This window comes from Thamnophis elegans, chromosome 3 (genome assembly GCF_009769535.1).
Source record: "Thamnophis elegans isolate rThaEle1 chromosome 3, rThaEle1.pri, whole genome shotgun sequence".
In the NCBI taxonomy this organism is placed as follows: Eukaryota; Metazoa; Chordata; class Lepidosauria; order Squamata; family Colubridae; genus Thamnophis; species Thamnophis elegans.
Genome location: NC_045543.1, coordinates 70398433 through 70417936, shown reverse-complemented (window position 1 = coordinate 70417936; position 19504 = coordinate 70398433). Strand labels below are relative to the sequence as shown.

General features: G+C 39.2%; 1 protein-coding gene across 9 annotated transcripts in view; it reads right to left on the bottom strand.

Moving 5' to 3' along the window:
- The window catches only part of NFIB (nuclear factor I B), a 213192-nt gene that overhangs the window by 133599 nt on the left and 60089 nt on the right, over nucleotides 1–19504 (bottom strand). The window contains exon 1 of one of the 9 annotated variants that reach the window (XM_032214167.1): nucleotides 10458–10476. The exons of the other annotated variants lie outside the window; for them this stretch is intronic. The gene's annotated coding sequence lies outside the window, so the exon portion shown is untranslated. Of the gene's footprint in view, nucleotides 1–10457; nucleotides 10477–19504 lie in introns of those variants that run through there. 9 annotated transcript variants of the gene reach the window in all.

Below are 19504 nucleotides of genomic sequence, written 5' to 3'. Positions count from 1 at the left end.
ACCCACCACCATCACGCTTACCTCCGAGTCTCTAGGAGAAATCAAACGACGTGAAGCAAAAAGGGGAGACAAATAAACTGTTAATTATAGGAAAAAACAAATTAAGGAAAAAGTAAAGGAAATACTAGGAGAGTCAAAGCCCAGATAAATTATGCTGGAGCTCACAAATATAAGTCCTGAACGGGCAGACTGAGGAAAAATTCTGGAGCCAAGTAACACCAGGAGGCATATCCAAGGAAAAAGATTCCTCAGTCCCAGGGCAACCAGACTGATTTAACCCGTCGCTTGGACTCTCCAAGGAGTGCACAGGAAAATATTTTAATTTACATAATATAGATCAGAGGTGTTAAACTGGTGGTCTGTGGGTCAGATGCATCACACACAGACCACACCCACCTCAGCTTCACTAAGGGAAAAACATCATGCTCTGTTACATGAGAACATGACACAGCGGGTTTAACACTCATGATATATCAATCATACAAATTTTGTTTGTGCGTGTATATGTGTGTGTGTGTGTGTAAATAATATTGTTTAGTTTTTATCTTCTTTAGGCTGACTATATTTCCATTAGTTTAAAGTGCTAGATAATAGAAAAAAGTTTTAAAACCGCAAACCTTTAACATATTTTTAAACAAGTCTTCTAAGGAAACTAGATCTTACTTTAGCTACAAGAATAGAAAAAAATGAAAAAAAATAAGGGAAGTAGAAATAAGTGAGAGAGACAAAAATAAAACTAAAATAAAAGACATGGCAGTGTAGAGAAGTTGATGTAGAAATAATAGCAAAAGGGAACAAAAGAAAAGGCTATGAGGAGCAAAAATAAAGAATGTCATGTGGTATGGGTTAAAGACATGGAGCAGCTGAACTACAACTGATTGATAAGACAGAGAAAGTAACTTGTGGCAAGGGAGAAAGTGTACAAGAGCTTTAAAGGACAAAGAGAAATTGTCTGGGAGGCTTCTTTGCCAGCCGCTTCCCAGCAGCAGCGGCTGACTTGAAGCTGCCGAAAACTACTGGAGGTCAGCTTGCCTTCCAGAGTCTGGACCAGCCGCTGCATGAGGAAGGTAAGCAGCCCGAACAGAGGCGAGGGGGGAGGAAGCAGGGCTAGGGCCTGGGCCGCTAAAGGAGAGGAAACAGGGTGATGCATGCGACTGGCAAAGGGAGAGCAGAGTGGCGAGCGGGCGGCGGCAAGAGGGCAAGGTCAGAGACCTGGCCAAGGTGGGCAGTGAGTGAGTGGTGGCTCTGGGGCAAGGGCAGAGCTGGGGGATGATGCATTCCTGACCCAGCCAAGGTGGGCAGAGGTTACGGAGCCTCAGGGAATGGTGACACCCCCCGACTCAAGGCAAAGGGCAAGCTTACTTACGTTTGGTGAGCGGAGAAGATCAGGTGAGGCACGGAGGTGACTGGCGAGGCGTGAAGCTGGGCCACATGGCAAAGTGAAGACAATATATATAGGGCTGGGATAGGCAGGGTGAGCCTCAGGTGGGTGGGGCAAGCAAGCGGTGGCCAGTTCGGGGGCATGGCCAGCCAGCGATTGCTACCAGTTCGGCAATCCTCACCAAATTTCCACTACCAGTTCATGCGAGCCAGTGCAAACTGGCTGAATACCACCTCTGATACCAGCCACACTAGATGTCAATGCTATTGATTTATACAGCCTTTAATGTCTAATGAATACACACACACACAATATGAAATTGAAGCAACAGAAGTGTTTGAATAAACAAAATGACTAATAAAGAAAAAATGAAAAATGAAAACAATAAAAATATTTATTTTTCAGGTTCTGAAGGCTGGTTTCACTAACTAAATCCAACAGAAAAAGAAACCTAGATCCACAATCTTTGCAGAACTGCTCTTCTGGCTAGACATTTCACAGAACAAGGAAAACAAAAGGGGGAGCTTGATGATCTAAAGCTCTAAATGTGAAAAACATGTTGAAAATGTTAATCTCAAAAGTTAAATTTTTTATTATTCAAGGTGTGTGTGTGTGTGTGTGTGTGTGTGTCCGTCCGTCCGTCCGTCCTACAAATTTCTATTGGGTCCCAAGACATGCATGAAACTTGATGTGTATCATTCTGATATAGAACCATTCTCTATAAAAGAGAATAAATCTTACTGAGTTTCCAGAATAATCTACTATTCTTTTAAAACACTGTATTCTGAGTCCTGCTATAAATCAGACAACTTTCACCTTTCTAATTATTTTAAAAGACATCACATTGCTGCCGTATTCACAAATGGACACTAAAAGTGAGGTGACACATTATTTACCACTTACAAGTAAAATACAATAAGTAAAAAACAATTAGTAAATAGCATTTGGTAATCAATAAAGAGCCAAAGCATTTCCTTCCACAAAGGCCTGAAGTTAAGAACATGCATCCGCCGGGCAGAGTTAGTACGTTTTTAAACAAAAGTAGGAAATGGCTGTATCCTAGCACTCTACTAGGACCACATGAGTCAGTACTTTGGAACTTCATCCCATTCTCCACTCAAATAAAAAATGGCTGATAAACACTACCAACTATTCACATATGGATTCAGCTCCAAATACTTTTCACCTGATCTGTCACTATTATTAGAAGTGAAGTGGCTTACTGTGGTAAAGAATCAAAAACTAAGAAAGTGAAAAAGAAACTACAGTTAGTTCTCAACTTATGACTGGTTGTTTAATCACTATCCGGAATTATGACAGCCTGTAAAGTATTTCCAGCAATAGCAAAACACTGTACCACCATCCTCACAGTCATGCAATCACAATCTGGGTGCTTGACAACCTGTTTGCACTTACAACCAGTTCCCAAGGACTCCATGGTGTTTGTAAACTTCTCTCCTGACTTTCAGAAAATCAGTTTGGTAACCAGCAAGGTAGGTTGCAAGCTGCCATTTTCTGAGAAATCTCCCTCTCATCTTTGGGATGTCTGAAAAAAACTCCTTGCCAACTTTGGTGGGATGCAGAAATGAACCTGAGGATTTTAGCTTCCTTTCTGCATCCCTCCAGAGTTCCCTTCCATACACGGAGGGGAGCTGAAATCCTTCAACAGGCAGCATTTTTAGCTGGCCCCAGATATGAATGGGAGCCGAAATCCAGGCAGAAAGCAGAGTCAGTGCCATAAGAAAAGGACTATGCAGTGCCTTAAGAAGTTGGGTAGGATTTGGCAGGCCCAGCATAAGCCACATGTGTCTCTCTGCTCTGGGGCTGTAAATCATGCTTAGAGGTGTAACTAAGAAACATTCCCCTTACTTCATGGATGCAGAATAAAACCAGTCCTGCAGCTACAGGGTCTCAAGCCATGTTCCAAGAACACATGTTGAATTGCATCCAGAATCCTACTGGTAACCAACATAAAATCCAAAAATAATTCTACATTGTTAGCAGGGACGTGCAGTCAGGGGAGGCAGAGCCTCACACCCCTGTCATCATGAAAAGGAAAAAAAATATAAAAGGAAAAAGGCTGAGCTAGTTGCTGCCAGAATCACCATGGATGACTCTGCTTAGTGCTTAACTGTTTAAAAAAGCCTCTAAAAAAGTGCCCTCTACAGGAGGGCAGGAGAACGAGGTGCTTCATCTAGCCTGACTTTATAATCACTCGAGCAGAGCTAAGCAAGGGTTAAAAGCCGAAAAATTCCTGCCGTCGTTCTCCTGCCTCCTGTAAAGGGCGTTTTTTAGAGGCTTTTTAGAGGCTCTGGCAGCAACTAGCTCAGCCTGGCCTCAGCTCATGCCTTTTTCCTTTTACATTTTTTTCTTTTCATTATGGCAGGCAAGAGCAGAGTTGAAATCCTCTCTGAAACAGCTGGAAAATGTACGTGTGTGGGTCGGAGGGAGGGGGAGGAATTCAAAAAGTTTGATTGCATGCAGAGCCACGTTGCCTTTTCAAACACACACACACACACACACACACACAGCTGGATAAAAGTATATAAGCCCAGCTTCAATGATTACAAGTTTGAAAAGGCAACGTGGCTCCACCTGTAATCAAAGGCTCAAATCAGAAGGCAGCAGGGGAATGGCAAGCGGGGTATGGCAGAGGAGCTGCTTTCAAGCCATTGGAAAATATATCCAATCCAACTTCTGTGTTTGTGTTTGTTTGAGAGTGAGTAAGTGAGAGAGGGATCCAACTTCTCTGTGTCCGTGTGTCTCTTTGAGAGAGGGGGGGAGGGAGAGAGGGAGGAAGGAGGGGAAGGGAGAAGAAAAAGATTGAAGGAAAACTTCATTCAAAGGAGAAAAACAAATGCTGTCGCTTTAAATCGGAACTGAGCATGCCTGGCTGTGGAATTCTGGGAGCTGAAGTCCACAAGTCTAAAAAAATTTGAAACCCCTGTCAGCGTCTCACCAGCCATAAACCTCACTGCATGTCACTGATTGTTAGCATCCATCTGTAAACCTGCCACTGCATTTTGTACCAATTGCGGCACAGGTGGTCATAGGGTTTTCGAAGACAGACTCATAATGAGAGCATGAGTTATCACTGAAAGATCCTTATGATGCAGGAGCCAGAACTGGTGAACCAAAAATTGGGCAAATGCCCTCCTGGCCATAGCAGCCATCTATTCATTCAAATCCACTATCACCTTTTCAAGAGACATCAGTGACCTAATTAAGAACTTTGATGGACAATTAGGAATTCTAACCTGCTTGTTAGAGGGCCTCTGACCTGCTCTGTTTCATTTCATCCAACTTCCTACCACCTCCAGAAATTAAGACAACGGTTCCATCATATCATGGTACTGTTGATGGTACTGACACAAACAGAACCAATGATACTTTACTCAGACTAACAAATCTCCTGATGGTTTCACATAGATGTAAATAATAGGACAAAAATACTGGCTCCTGGGGCACTTCACATACAAGGGAAGAAGGGAGTAAACAACTGCTGCTGTTTCCCAATCACCATTGACTGACAGAACACTAAGGTAGTTAAGGAATTGCTGTAAACAGCATCTCCTGCTCCCATCACTTGCCCGGTTGTCGAAAAGGCTACCATCATCAGTGGTTTGGTATGACAAACTGTAATAGTACAAGAAGAGGTGCATTACTTTCTAAATGCCAAAAACGGTCATCCAGCAGAGCAAGCAATGCTGTTTCTGTCTCATGACTAAGCTATGCTAAGCTACATCAATATGATTCTTCAGAACAAGGCTACATCAAGTACCTGAAATGCAGTCATGTAACTGCTTTTTGGGGACAAGGATTACAAGCTGACGTTTTATGACAGCTAGAAGTAATTTACAGGCTGTAAAGCACTCATTCTGGCACTGTTGTAATTTTGAATGGTGGTTAGCAATAGGTCATAAGTCAAGGACTACCTGTAGCACGTTCCTGAAATTGGAAAACCAGTTTTTCTAATCCTGGAAAAAGTAAAGTGATATTAAGTCCAATGAAGAGACAGTTTTTCACTCTAATTTTTGTTGTAGATGCCAATGAAGTTAAACAGTGTGTTCCCACTGCCACTGCATTTGTTCTCCTTTCCAATTGTTTGTGTCCTGCTTTATCTGTTCAGATACCAGGTAACCCTAACTGTGTGAGTGTAACATTGATTTTTGCTGACCTACATGAGGCAATGTCAGGTGGCATATAAGGAAGCCCTCTCCCACACAATAACCAAATAAAGCTTCAGTGTGACAGGCACTTTCTTATTTTATGGTTTATCAGAGAATATGGAGATGAACATGATGTAACAGCTTCAATGACCTGTTGAGGATGCCCCTTCTCCATTGTGATCCAGGAATGGGTTAACTCTGTCTGCTAGCTGATTGGATTGAGTCAAAAAGCAGATGGAATTAACCCATTCCTGGATGCTATCGCCACCCAACAAAGAGTGTATCTGGTAACCAACTCCCCCCCTCTCTCTCCCTAAAGACACGAACACCATATATTACTAGCGTAGGTTGATTGTTCTCCTGAAAAAGAATATTCATGAAAAGTGACAAATTCTTGAAATAGATACAGGCAGATATGGGCAGCACCTGCAAAGCAACAATACTCTGAAGAAGCCCCAGTAGATATTAATCCATGTTGAAAGGACAAAGGGATGGAAGAACGTGTCAGAAAAGTCCAACACATCTAAAAAGTTCTGCTATGGCACTTCAAGACCTAAGTCCTAGGTCTACTCCTTTATGATGTTTCAAGAAGTATTGAGTGAAAAGCATCTGATGCAAATCTTCAGTACTATGCAAAATGATTCTAAATATATTTAACTTATATGCTACCAACCCAATAGAGGCTCATAGTCGCTCACAACAAAAAATAAAACAAACATGGTACAAGCATAAATAATAAAACATCTACAGTAACGCTAAAGAAAGATATCTTCATTAAATGTCCATAGTAATAAATTAACAAATTTTAATCAAAAAAATTCTAATGACCATAAATTATAGTTCATACTATAAGGCCCATCTCAGTATGGTAAATCTCAATATTAAACAACAACAATTATTAGTAAGACAACACTCAGCTGCAAAAGTTCCTCCAGAGTAATTCATTTTATAATGTTCTCCGGTAGGCTATCATATTAAAGACCAGGTTGATTATTTAAAAGGAGGCTATTCCATAGTTTGCCTGGCAAAAGGGATTCCTGCCTCTGTCCAAAAAAGAAGGAAGCAATGGAGGCTGGTGACTGAAGATTTCTGTGGAGAGGGATAGAACATCTATTAAGAGAAATGAGATTTTTTGGAACTACGTTCAGAATGTGAGGGAAAAAACTCCTAAGACTATTTAGGTACACTGTCAATTATCTCTTTCTACTGGTCCAAGTAGGAACAAATGGTATAGTCAAACCCAGTCTTGAAAATACCTCAAGAGACTATGAACTATTGGGAAGGAGATTAAAGAGCTGTAGGCACAGCAGAGGAAACATTTTCTTGACTTCTTTATGTTGAAAGATGACTAGGAAGATAAGTATATTTAAAGTAAAACTGGATGAACAGATGGCGCCAATGAGAATGGCTTGGAATTTTTGATGGCTTGGGATTAATTTCTAAAGTGACATGAGATTGGCTGTACCCCAAAAGAACACAAAAGCAATGTGTTTGGATTTCTTGCAATCCTTATCTGGAAGTCTTTGAATTATTTAGGGAAATAGAAGAGAGACCAGAAAATGGTGATATGGAAAATCCTCAGAATGGCATTTGGAAGGGATGTTGGGACACCCAACAATGAGCACATAAATACAAGAAGGAATAGGTCAAGTTGTATGATCCAAGGATTCAAAGACTTCTATCAAATTAGCATAATACAGGGCACAAAGAGGAAGTAGTCTAAATGCAACAAAATAAACATTTTTAAGGGGGCATGGTGGCCTAGCAGTTAAGATGCTGGGCTTGTTGACTGAAAAGTCAGCAGTTCAAGACCCCATCACACAAGTACTGTGTGACAGGTGAGCTCCTGTTCTTTCCCCAGTTCCTTTCAGCCTAACCATTTGAAAGCATGCAATTGCAAGTAGATAAATAGATACAATTTGGTGGGAAGGTATCAGTGTTCTGTGTGCCTCGGCATATAGTCATGCCAACCAAATGACCATAGAAGTATTTTTGGATAACACTGACTCCTCGGTTAGGAATTGGATATGAGCACTGCCCCCTAGAGTTGGGCACGGTTGGACAGGGGAAACTTTTATATTTTTAAATATGATGTATTACTGAGATCTGATGGAATAAAACTCATGAGTAAATGTAAGTATGCAATCAATCAACTAAAAATAAATTCAGAAACTGGGATAAATAAATTGAGTACTTTGGATTTGCACTTGGAACTGTAAAAAGCTCTAGATTTGAATGAGAAAAAGTGATTTGGTATATATTACATCTATTGTTAAGTTTTTAAAATGCTATGTCTTCTTCCTGGACTCTTGATTTAAAGAAATGTATGTGTCCCCATGCACATTATGAAACACATTTCCTCCTTTGAATCCAAATCACCATGCTGTCTTTCTTTTTTTTATATAAGGAAAATTTCTTCTTTACTAAATCAGAAATAGCAAGTTTACTCATATTCTAAAAATGATTGAGCTATATCTCGAAAGTAAACTGATTTCCATTAATTTAGGCATGATTTACTTAAAATCTTTGAATTCAATGGATATATTCTAAATGCGCCTAAATCTGAAACATGACTGTACGAAGATACAGTACATTCCATACCCATCACAATTGTTTTACATTCTATCATCAATATGTAAAGTGCTGAAACATTATTTAGAATTATTTTTTGTGGCTCTGTAAGAAAAAAAACTTGGCAAAAAGGGAAACAAAACATTTTTACTATAGTTTCCATCCTTTCTTGCATAGGGCTGAGATAACATTATCAAAATATTGCTTTGTGATGGTAGCAATTGTTGCCATCCTGCATTGCCAGACCTGAGTTTGGCCAATTACTTGAAACAAAAACATGTCTGCTGGGCAATGTGCCCCATACAGTCAAAATTCTGCTGAAGATTTAAAGGTTACTGTGCCTTCAATTAAAAGTTCTTGTTTTAAAACTACAGGTATGTCAATTTTATAACATCCTGAAAATTCATCTGGGGTGATTTGTAATGAATTGCTTGTCAGTAGTTGGTGTATATTTTAAAATAAGAGGAGGCTTAGTGATACTTCTCTTGCATTCTTCCCTTTTTTCCTTTCTAGATAAACAATAAGAATTACCATATTTTTCAGAGTATAAGACACTCCAGAATATAAGACGTACCTTAGATTTTTGGAAGGAAAATAATAAGAAGAAAAAATTCTGCCTCTGCCTATCAGCATACATGGTATTCAGCTGACACATGGTAATAAAGTCAGCCAAGGAATAGGCATAGCAACTAAGTCAGCCAATGAGGGCTGAAATTTGCTGTGTGAGCAAGGAGGAGACAGGAAGGACCCTTAGCCGCGAACTGAAAGTGAGACTACTTGTGTTTTGCTTGTATTTACTGCTACCTTGGAAAACCTGCTTTTGGTAATGTATTGTATATTATTAATACTTTGAATCCTGATGAATCAGTTACTGTGCTTGCTGAATGTGATTGCTGCTGTAAACTCTGACCAGCCAGGTCAGCTTCAGCACTTATTGCATCCTGATTCAGCACAGCTGATTGGCAGGTGGATCGGGCTGCCAGAATACCCCCAATCAGCTGTTCCAGGCTGCAGGGACTGCCACAGACCATCGCTGCCTCCATGCCTCACATTTTTGGTGGAGGTGGGTGGGGCTACATTTATTGTATAAGATGCACCCAAATTTTCACCTTCTTTTTTGGAGGGGAAATGTGTGTCTTATATTCTGAAAAATATAGTACCAATGGGAGTAGAATATCATATTCCTTTTACCTTTCATCCACTATGTGACCCTAACAACTGATTGCTTTCTTAACTAACATAAACTAGTAATAATGAAGCTTGAGTTCTTTTAACATGCTTGCTTGTTACAAATGGTATTATAAATAAATAAAATGTTTTAAAAATAAAATACATTGCTATGACGTGGTTACAAAGATTCCTCAGCCAAGTATTCTATAGAATTTTAAAAACTAAAAGTACAAGCAGCTAATAGAAAACTTCAAATCTAGCTCAAGTTACAAGTCTGAATTGTTTACAGAAGTATAAAAAGCATGCAATGCATTGTTTATAGAATAAGAAAGAAATGTAGGGTATGTAAAAGGAGAGCTGAAAACTAAATACACTGACAGCACTATCTTGTTACAAATACTTGGCAGTACGTCTAAAGCACTATTGTCAAATGCCGATACAGTATGTACTGTCCGCCTGCCAAAAACACACACACACCCTCCAACTTCACGGCTCTTTAGCCATCAGCAGTCCATTTGGCAATGACTTTAAACACTCAGACATCTCTACACTAAGACGAAATTATATTGTGACATACAAAATTCACAAAAATAAAAGTAACTGTCAATTTACCACTGAATCTTTATACTATTAAAACTCTTGCTAATGTAATTTTTAACTGGGCAAAACAGTGCACCTTAGGGCAACAATGTTTGAACTAAGGTACCTCAAATGGGCTAACTTGCAGAATACGTCCCAAACACATGATTCCCAAGGGAATGAAGTTTTGGAAGTTGTGGCTTCAGGTTTGTCAGGCTGCTACTGCTGCTGTCATATGATGCTTATAGTATTTTGAACATTCAATGACATTTTACCAGCGATCTTCCACAAATCCTTGATTCCTACCCTACCTTGCCTCTTGGAATGGAAAAGCAGAAGAAAGGAAGATAGGGAGGAAGGGAGGAGCTCCCGCATATCGTCCCCTCCCATGCTGCCCTTTTGTACACTCGAGCTACCTGTGAGGCACCTCTCACACAATCCAAAGCAACCCAGACACCCTCACTGACACATACCACTCTCCCCAACCCACATGGCAGCTTTCAAACCACCTTGACCCACACTCCTGTACACCTTCTTGCCCTCTCACTTGGCAGTAGACAGTTACTGCCTGTAGGTCTTGGACTTACAGGTTCCTGCTGGATTCCACACTGACCTTCTCCTTGCAAACTTTCCACAAACAAAGTAAATGGGGAATCCGGCAGGAAAAGGAAGGAGGGAGGGAGATTTCTGATGCTTCCTGCCCGCTTCCCACAAGGAAACACAACAGGAAGTCACAAGTCACTCTTGCTCCCACTGCTTTTGCCTGCCCATTCTTTATTTACATAAGGATATATCTCTAAAATGATGACCCAATGAGATGATCTAGTAGCCTAAAGCCAGAACATAACAACTTCCACCCCAAAACAGTAGGAAAATATATAGTTTAGCTCTTTAGTGTAGTCATTCAGATAATCTTCTATTTTCTATATATATATAAAATTTATAATAATAATTACACACACACAATGGATGGATGGATGTTTGCCCAGCATAACTCTGGAACGCCTTGAGCAATTTCAACCAAATTTGGTACACAGATGACTTACTCTCCAGAGACAAACACTGTGGGGATAAGACATCCCTGGTGTGTGTGTTTGTGTGTTCCAGCATAACTCTGGAAAGTCTGGGCCTTTAAGGAGAGCAAGTGCAGTGTCCTAGAGTGGCAATTGTTTGTGATGTCATGGGAGGCGAAGGGACCCTGATTAGTCCTGTACAGAGGCCTTTGATTTACCATGCTCCCTCACACATTGAGCCTTTAAGGCCTAGGCCTCCCTCACACAGTAGGTCTACGAAGTGCCAGGGTTGTAGACAGGGCAGGAAAGAGGAGCACATGGGAGGGGGAAGTGAGAGGGTAGGGATGATGGGCCTGGGAGTAGGGGGAAGAAAGGCCCCTCTCAATGGCTTCCTGTCAGACTAACACTTTGATGTTTGTCTATAAATACCCAGGCAATGCTGGGTCATCAGCTAGTAAAAAATAAAAGAGATGGTTTATTTCTACTGCATTATTTCCACTGCAATCTAGATATCACAGAATAGTCCTAAAGACCCATATCCAAAAATCATAACAGAAATCTATGCCACATACTGATGAGGACCAGCAAGCTTTTCTAAAGGGTATTCTTCTACAATACGTAATGTTATCTCATTTTATATATTTGAAGTTGATATTACAATAAGGTTTTTCTTTTCTTACAAATTCTCTAAGACATATTCATGATTTCTAGTGTCAATCAATTTGAGAAATTATGCTGAGAACCAAGTGTACCATCTAAAGATATTTGTTGCGTTAAGTTTTCTAAGAGATTATGAGGAATTCAATGGTTGATTTCAGACAAGGGAAAGAAGTCACAGAAAAGTAAGCCTGTATATGACTTAGTCTATTAACGATAAGGTTCAGAAAACCAAAAATGCGGAACTTTTTACACAAATAATTGTACACAAGAGGAGATATGCCATACAATACTATTTTCACAAAACAAAGTAGGGTTTAGTTATTGGCTCTTCAGCTTGAATCTTCTTATTGACTTCTTATGTAGAACAAAAGCACAGATTTTTTTTCTGGCCTTGACAATCTCAATAGGTATTGGGTAATAGAGTTAAGAGCCACATTCAAAGTGACAATGCAGTTCTGTCCCAAGATGTAGAAATTTTCTGTTCCTGTCTTCTAGTTGACTTTAAAAGTTACTCGTTTTAAGCTAGAATTAAGGCCTTAACTCACTCATGAACTTGAGTTTTGAGAATAATCCCAAAGCTTCCATTCCAATAAATCCTTTCCTTCTCAATATCTCTTAGAGCAGGGGTCCCCAATCCCCTCAGGCTACAGACCAGCACCAGCCATGGTTTGTTGGCAACCAGGCTGTGCAAGCAGCGGTCGAGCAATTTCCTTCAAGTGCAAAGTCTACTTTATTTATTTATTTTGACCAACAGCTTATCCATTGTTTGCGAAAAAAGTGACCTACCAACTTCTTTCAGGCCTAAGGTGGGACTAGAACTCAGTCTCCTGGTTTTCAACCTGGACTCTTACCCACTAGACCAAAATGGTTCTCGTCATTCAGAGTATACATATTAAGTGAATGCATAGGAATATTGTTTGAATTTCTTTATTTTTGTGTGCATCTCTTCATCAATATTATTATACTTTTAATCAATAACATGCTAATCTGAGTAAAAAAAAAATATCAATAGATGTGGAATTCCCCTACTGCTCTGAAACCAATTGTTTGCCCAGTGGTGAGATTCAATACTCCTCCCCTATTTTTCCATGACACATACCTATTAAAACCTAGGTGATTATTGTAAGATAGTATCTAGTTTCCAAATGGAGAGACTGAACAGAAATTAAAAGTGATTGGGTTCACATACCACACCTAATATAGTTACTTAATCATGAAAGCATAGAAATAAACCACAGTTGGCTGAGTTTATACACTGTACCATAAAGTGTAATTTATAAACTACTATGGCTTTGTTCACGCAATAGCCTAGTCCAAAATCAAACACATCATACTCAATCTACTGTGTGAACCCACGCCCACTTACCAATTAAACAGTCTAGGCTAAATTGTCAAACCAAGTTTACAGCGGTTGAGACAAAACTGTACAACTTCATGCATAACTGTGAAAAATTAAATCATGAAGCTATTACAAAGTTTTAATACCTCAAACATTATGAAAATTACAAAATAAAGACATGCTGTTTGTTTAACATTACTTTCAGGGGAAAAAGAATTACTAACTTAGCTTTAACTACTCATTTTGCGTGGTATAAAATTAACATTGTATTATGAAACAGCATTCTGAACAGAAAACTAAAAGAATAATAAACAATGCCCCCTATGTTTATGCATCTTGCTTTCTGTTCTATGTTCCAATGAACAAATGCAAGCGGCAACAGGGACTATGGAGGAATATTTTAATTAGATTTTAATAAAATCCAATTGTGTCTCACAGATCCCATAGCAACTACTTTTTTTGATTGGATAAAATAATATTGTCTGCTAAAACAGATGACAAATCTCTGTGCTTGAGTCAGGGAATGCCTCGGCACCCCCTGCGAACCCTGAGCTAATGACAAAACTGGGTTCCTCTACTGAAGGCCCGATGCAATGCCATGAGATGGCTTGGGAGATAATTAAGCGAAGGTGTTCAGAGACCTCAGGCATAGGATGTTGAGCAGACCCAAGGCTAGCCACTGTGGGAGCAAGGGGTACCTGGGGAGCCAATCTAGGGCTAGGTTGTTCCTGAATCTAGGTCACAGGAGCTCTCTGTGAGGACAGTCACATAGCTCTCTAGAAGAGAGAGGAGGGGATAGCGAAGCCTCTCTGTCAGGAGATTCCCTGTACTAATCCAGAGAATCAATGGGAGAGGCAGGTTCTGTAATAGGTGGACAAATTGGCTGAACAGTTGCCTGAGAAGATCTAGTCTCAGCAGCCTGCCTCTCTTGCTGCTGCTCCATCCTGGCCACTTGTTTATCAAGTGCCTTTTGCCTTCTCCTTTCGTTCTTTTCAGTGGAGGTGCGGATGGAAGAGCTATTTCCTTGCTGCTTAGACCTAGAGGTCCTGCTTGAGCTCTTCTCCCTGAGTGCCCTAGGGACTGTAGAAGGACCTGCCTCCCTCGCTGGTGAGGTGTCCGCCATTTTGAGGGCACCGTTACTCACTGCCTTTGAACTGCAAGCCTCCGGCCTCGGATCTCTGCCCCTGGAGCAGCATGTGCTGTGTCGCTGGTCACTCTGATGCCCTGAGCGCCAGTTAGGGAAGCCTTGTTTCCTCCTGTGTTATGACCAACACTATACTACTAACTAGGGCATATAAAATCTTTGCCAGACCTATACTTGAATACTGCTCACCTGCCTGGAACCCAAACTGCATTTCAGACATTAAAACATTAGTGAGGGTCTAGAGGTATTTTACAAGAAGAGTACTTAACTCTTCTGCTAGTAATAAAATTCTGTATATCTCCAGACTTGAAATTTTAGGCCTGGGTAATCTTGAACTCTACATTCTGACCTGACTTAAAGCACAAGATAATCTGCCATAACGTCCTACCTGTTAATGACTACTTTTACTTCAACTGCAATAACACAAGGCTATCAATAGATACAAACTAAATATAATCCGTTCTAATCTTGATTGCAGGAAAAACGATTTCAGCAATAGAATAGTAAATGTGTTGAACACCCTACCCCATCCTGTTAGTTCCTCTAACCCCCATACCTTTTACCTTAAGCTGTCTACCGTGGACTGTATGCATTTCTTAAGAGGTACCTAAGGGGCGTACATAAGCACACCAGTGTGCCTACCGTCCCTATCCTACTGTCCCATTTATATGTACTCTTTTTAGGTGTTTAGGGCTATGTTTTGCTTATTTTTTATCCATTTATTTGTACCATTTTTCATGTGGTTTTTGTACTTGTTGACAAATTAAAATAAATAAATAAATAAATAAATAAATAAATAAAATGGCTGCCAGATAATGGGCAGCTCGATTCGTGCTCAAATCTAGCTCCGTCGATGGAAAAAAAGCTTGTTGGCCGTTCTGGTGCTGGAAACACTAGCCCCACTCTTGCGCAATTGTGGAGAAGTCCATGCTGCTTACAGCTGGGGGGAAAACTCCTCGCTGGGCCACCTTTTCACACAAAAGTTTTCTATCTCCACATGGCTTGCCTATCCACTGGGAGCGGCAGCACTCCCAGCCAGCCAGCGGTCTCGATGAATGGCCACCACTCAAATAATGTTGACAAGCCTCTCTTTTCTAACAGTGAAGGTTTGGAGGGTCCAGGAAGGAGGAATTAGAAAAAGGAATTAAGAAGTAGGAATAAGAAAATTCAGCTGAACCAAGGGAAAAAATGTCCTCTCTTGGCCAGACTGAGTCGAAACTGGGGCCAAGGAGGAGGAATCAGAGAGGCCTGGATAAAATTATGACTCAGTCCGTGGGCAGATTAGGACATGATAATCCCATTCCTGAACCCTCCTGCAACCAATACTGGAGAACTGTGGAAGATTGTATGAATGCAGAAACATTAGAAACCACAGTTCCTTAGACTTTGTAGCCTCTAATTAGGACTCCTCTAGATTAACTAAAGTTGACACTATTTATTCTGGGTAAAACATTGTATTCCACATGTATTTAGAGACACTGTGTTTTTTCTTCTAGGTACATGTAGTGCTCACTAACTAAGAATAATTGGAGTGGTAATTGTTGCTATATGACACAATCTTAAGGTGTGATGTCACATGACTACTACAACATTAAGCAAGGAGTACCTTTATTTTCTATGGTTAGCCTCTAAGATTTTAAACAGGCCAGACTTAAAATTCTACTCAATCATCATTAAATTTGTATTTTCAACTGTACAGAGAAAACAGGGGAGAAGAATAGATGTGTGTATGCGGCTTTGAGATGGGCAGAATGTAAACAGAATAAATTAATAATATATTTTTAAATTCACATAATTGAAATTGTTTTCTGTATTTGTTTAAAGCAAAAATATTCCAATAAAAATTGTATATTCCAATAAAATATTGTTTTCTACAGTAATATTGTAATTGTTTAGAGTCCACTTGTATGTACTGTTGGACAGCCCCCTCCCATCATTGGTTACCGGGGCCAATGGTCTTGGATTTCTGCATTAACTGGAACGATTATTTTAAAAAATCTGGCATAAGACATATTTCTTCCTGCTTCCTCCTCTCCATTTGAAAATCAGTAAGTAACTGAGAAAAACAAAAAAAGAATAACTTGAAATTCAATATATGAAACAAACTTACTTTCCTGCACAAACCTCATGTAATTTCTATAAGAAAAGATATACTTTCTATAACCCTAAGAATTTTATGAACATACTTCATTCTACACCACTATGTGACAGTGACATCTAAGATAAAAATGGAAATGGAGACAGGTAATAATGGCTTCAATAAGCAAACAGTTTATTAGCTGGTTTTGCAGGTGCAAAAGATCTAGAGCCAACCAACAGGATTTGCTCCAAGATATCCAAGAATTTCCGCTGCTTTCATCCCTGAAGAATCTCCCAAAATAATTTGCATGCAAATAGCAAGACAGTCTCTTTCTGTTCAGCAAAGAATGACTCACACACATGTGTGTGCATGCACACACATTAAAAAGCCTTAGAAATACCTCTGAAACAAGTCCAGTTAGATTTCATTCTACTATTCACTTTGAAGTATAATTTATTCTTTTTTCTGCTCAATAGTTACCATACTCATACAATGCAAAGGTAAATCAGGAAAATAAATTGATTGAAATCTGGGTAGGATTTTGAAATAGTTCCTGTCAACTGTTTTAATGACTCTTCCTCAGTCTGTGGCCCAACAGGAGAGGGGGAAATCAAAAGTTACACAGATTTAACTAAATATTAATATAAGAAAAAGGAACGCTGCACATACACTGCAGCTTCAATCCTAATGTTTTGCTTTTTTTAACAGACATTTACATTAAGAAGAGAGAACTATTCTTACTAAAATTCATTCATAAGAGCTATTTTTCTGTGGACTGGACAAAAAACTAGGATCCGAATCTAAACTATTCACAAACTGAACTACCTATGAGAATTTTTTTTTCACATCTGCGTTTCAGGTTCCATCTATAAACAGTAAATTTGTTTTCTTGTTTAATGTGTCATGCCAGGCAAGTGGAACTGAAGGTACTCTAGTCCTTCAAATTTTGAAAGTATGTCCTTCTTAAGGGACATTGCTAAGATTTTACGGGACCTTTCCTCAATCCTACAGCTTCCCAGTTTTAATTCTGTCCATGTTGGTCACTCTCAGACTCAAAACATAAAGAACAATATTCCAACTGAGAAATACAATTATCTGAGATTTTGCAGAGTTGATTCTTCTCCTAATTTAAATTTCACAATAATGAACAACTTCAATAAAGATCCCTTATTATTTATCTATATAAATTTCTTTTTGTGAATAAATACAGTTAATGGTGGATGGATGGATGGATGGTATTCAACTAAATACACTGAAACCATTGGAGAGTTTCTTTAAGAATCTATTGTTAAGAATCTATTTCACAATATGTTTTAAGATTTACTGTTAGTTAAATCAGAAGCAACTAAAGGATTAATCTCTGCAATTATTCTATGAAGAACACTAGTGGCTTAATGCCCATTATTCTTTTAGACACAGCATTCCCACCCACCCCCCAACCATCAAAAAATCAAGGCAGCCTGTCCAGCTTAGCAGTCAACTGATTATATTAGCAAACTCAATGGGGCTCCCAGCCAACCCCAAGACTGCTGCCAGACCATTGGGTAGTAAAAGGCCAAGTTCCAATGTAGTTTTCATTTTTCCAGAATCACATGATGTCAGTGCTATTTTCTTCTGACCAGAATAACCAGTCATTCAGGTTGCAGCAAATGATATGCAAACAAACTATCACTTCAACAAGTCCTGCATTAAACTTCAAGAGATTATGCAAACAAAAGGTGCTGAATACATTTCTTATCTGGTGAAGTGGTCCTCTGGAGTTAGTTAGCTTATATTTCCATGCTGCTATTACTGATGCACAACTTAAAATATATTAGAAACAAACAAACAGCTAACATGTACAAGGATCACTGGGAGATCAAGATAAAACTAAAACCAAAATAAATGGGTATAGGATTGAATACTAATTACTTAAGAGCAAATCTCAGTACAATGATTGCCACTAAATAAGATTGAATTTCACATATCCAACATTTATTAATAGCAGATTATAAAGATTGTTCTATTCTATTCAATACAATGCACCTTATTTTTAAATTATTTATTAGATTTGTTTGCCACCCATTTCATCTCAATGTTAAAATGTTTTATCACAAAAATCATGTGGAGAGGGGTGCCAATGATATGAAATTGGGTATTCTGGCGCTCAAAAGCACCATGCTGCTTACCTCTAGATAAATTCATTTGTAGGCCTCGTGTTCATAGGATGATCACATTACAACTATAGCTGTCTACATATCTATTTTCCACAATTTGATTTTGCAATGGACAAAAAGCAAGCATAAACATCAAGAAGCTTCTCAAGTCTGCTCAAATTAGAAACCATGAAACAGCTTGTTTTCAATTAAATATAATAGGATGAAATTTCAAACTTGTCACTCCCTTAGGCACAGCAAATCAGAGAAAGAATCCCAAGTGATCTTGAAAGAATGAAAAAGCTATACCGTGGGATGTATTTGTTCTGTTGCATGGTCATTTACTATAATACCACACAATACTTTAACAGCAATACCACCCAGATTCTTAAAAAGTATCTAGACAACGTTATGATAGGCAGCGTGCAAAGCACCTTTTGGAACATACAGCATGAAGCATAGCCACTTGTGACTTCTTTGTCACAATTATAAGGAAAAAAATGTGTGACATAAAATCTGTTAGCACGTCTGTGCAAACTATCCAAGTAACTCAAATTCCACAGAAACAAAAGATGAAATGATAAAATGAAAGACATGTGTGAAATACTAAACACAGAAAAGGGAAAGCAAATGTATAAACAGAAGCATGAAGATAACCAGCTGGGAAGCTAATTTTAAAAAAATCCGTAATAAAATATGGCATCTTTGCACATGAGCTGATATTGGGGAGAAAACATCAAACTGCATTACCAGTAATATCATAGTCACAATATGAAGAGCTGGCAAAGTTACCATTACTTTTTATGTCATACAATTTCTTCTTCCTCTTTCCCCATATGCAAAAGTACAGATAGATAATTGATTCATACTCACAACAGCATTTTTCTGTCAAAGCTCAATAGAACTTGCAGTGGTTATTCACCACTAACAAAACACTAGTCCTTGATGTAACATAGAGATATGCAACAAAACAAAATTCAGATGTTTTAGGTATTAATTCCCATCCATGCCAGGTAGTAAGACTGGTGATTATTTTTCTATTGTGATATTCATTACTCTGATGATAGGAAGAAACCAGAGATGGGTTCCTACCAGTTTGGCCCAGTTTGGCCAAACAGATAGTGGAATGCCAGTCTGGGTTGCAGAACCAGCAGCGACCCAAGGTGGTCCTGCCTCCGGAACCAGTTCCCTGGTAGTCACCGTTACCATCTCTTTTTTTTTTAGTTCTGCACATATGCAGAACAATTTCCATTGAACTGTGCA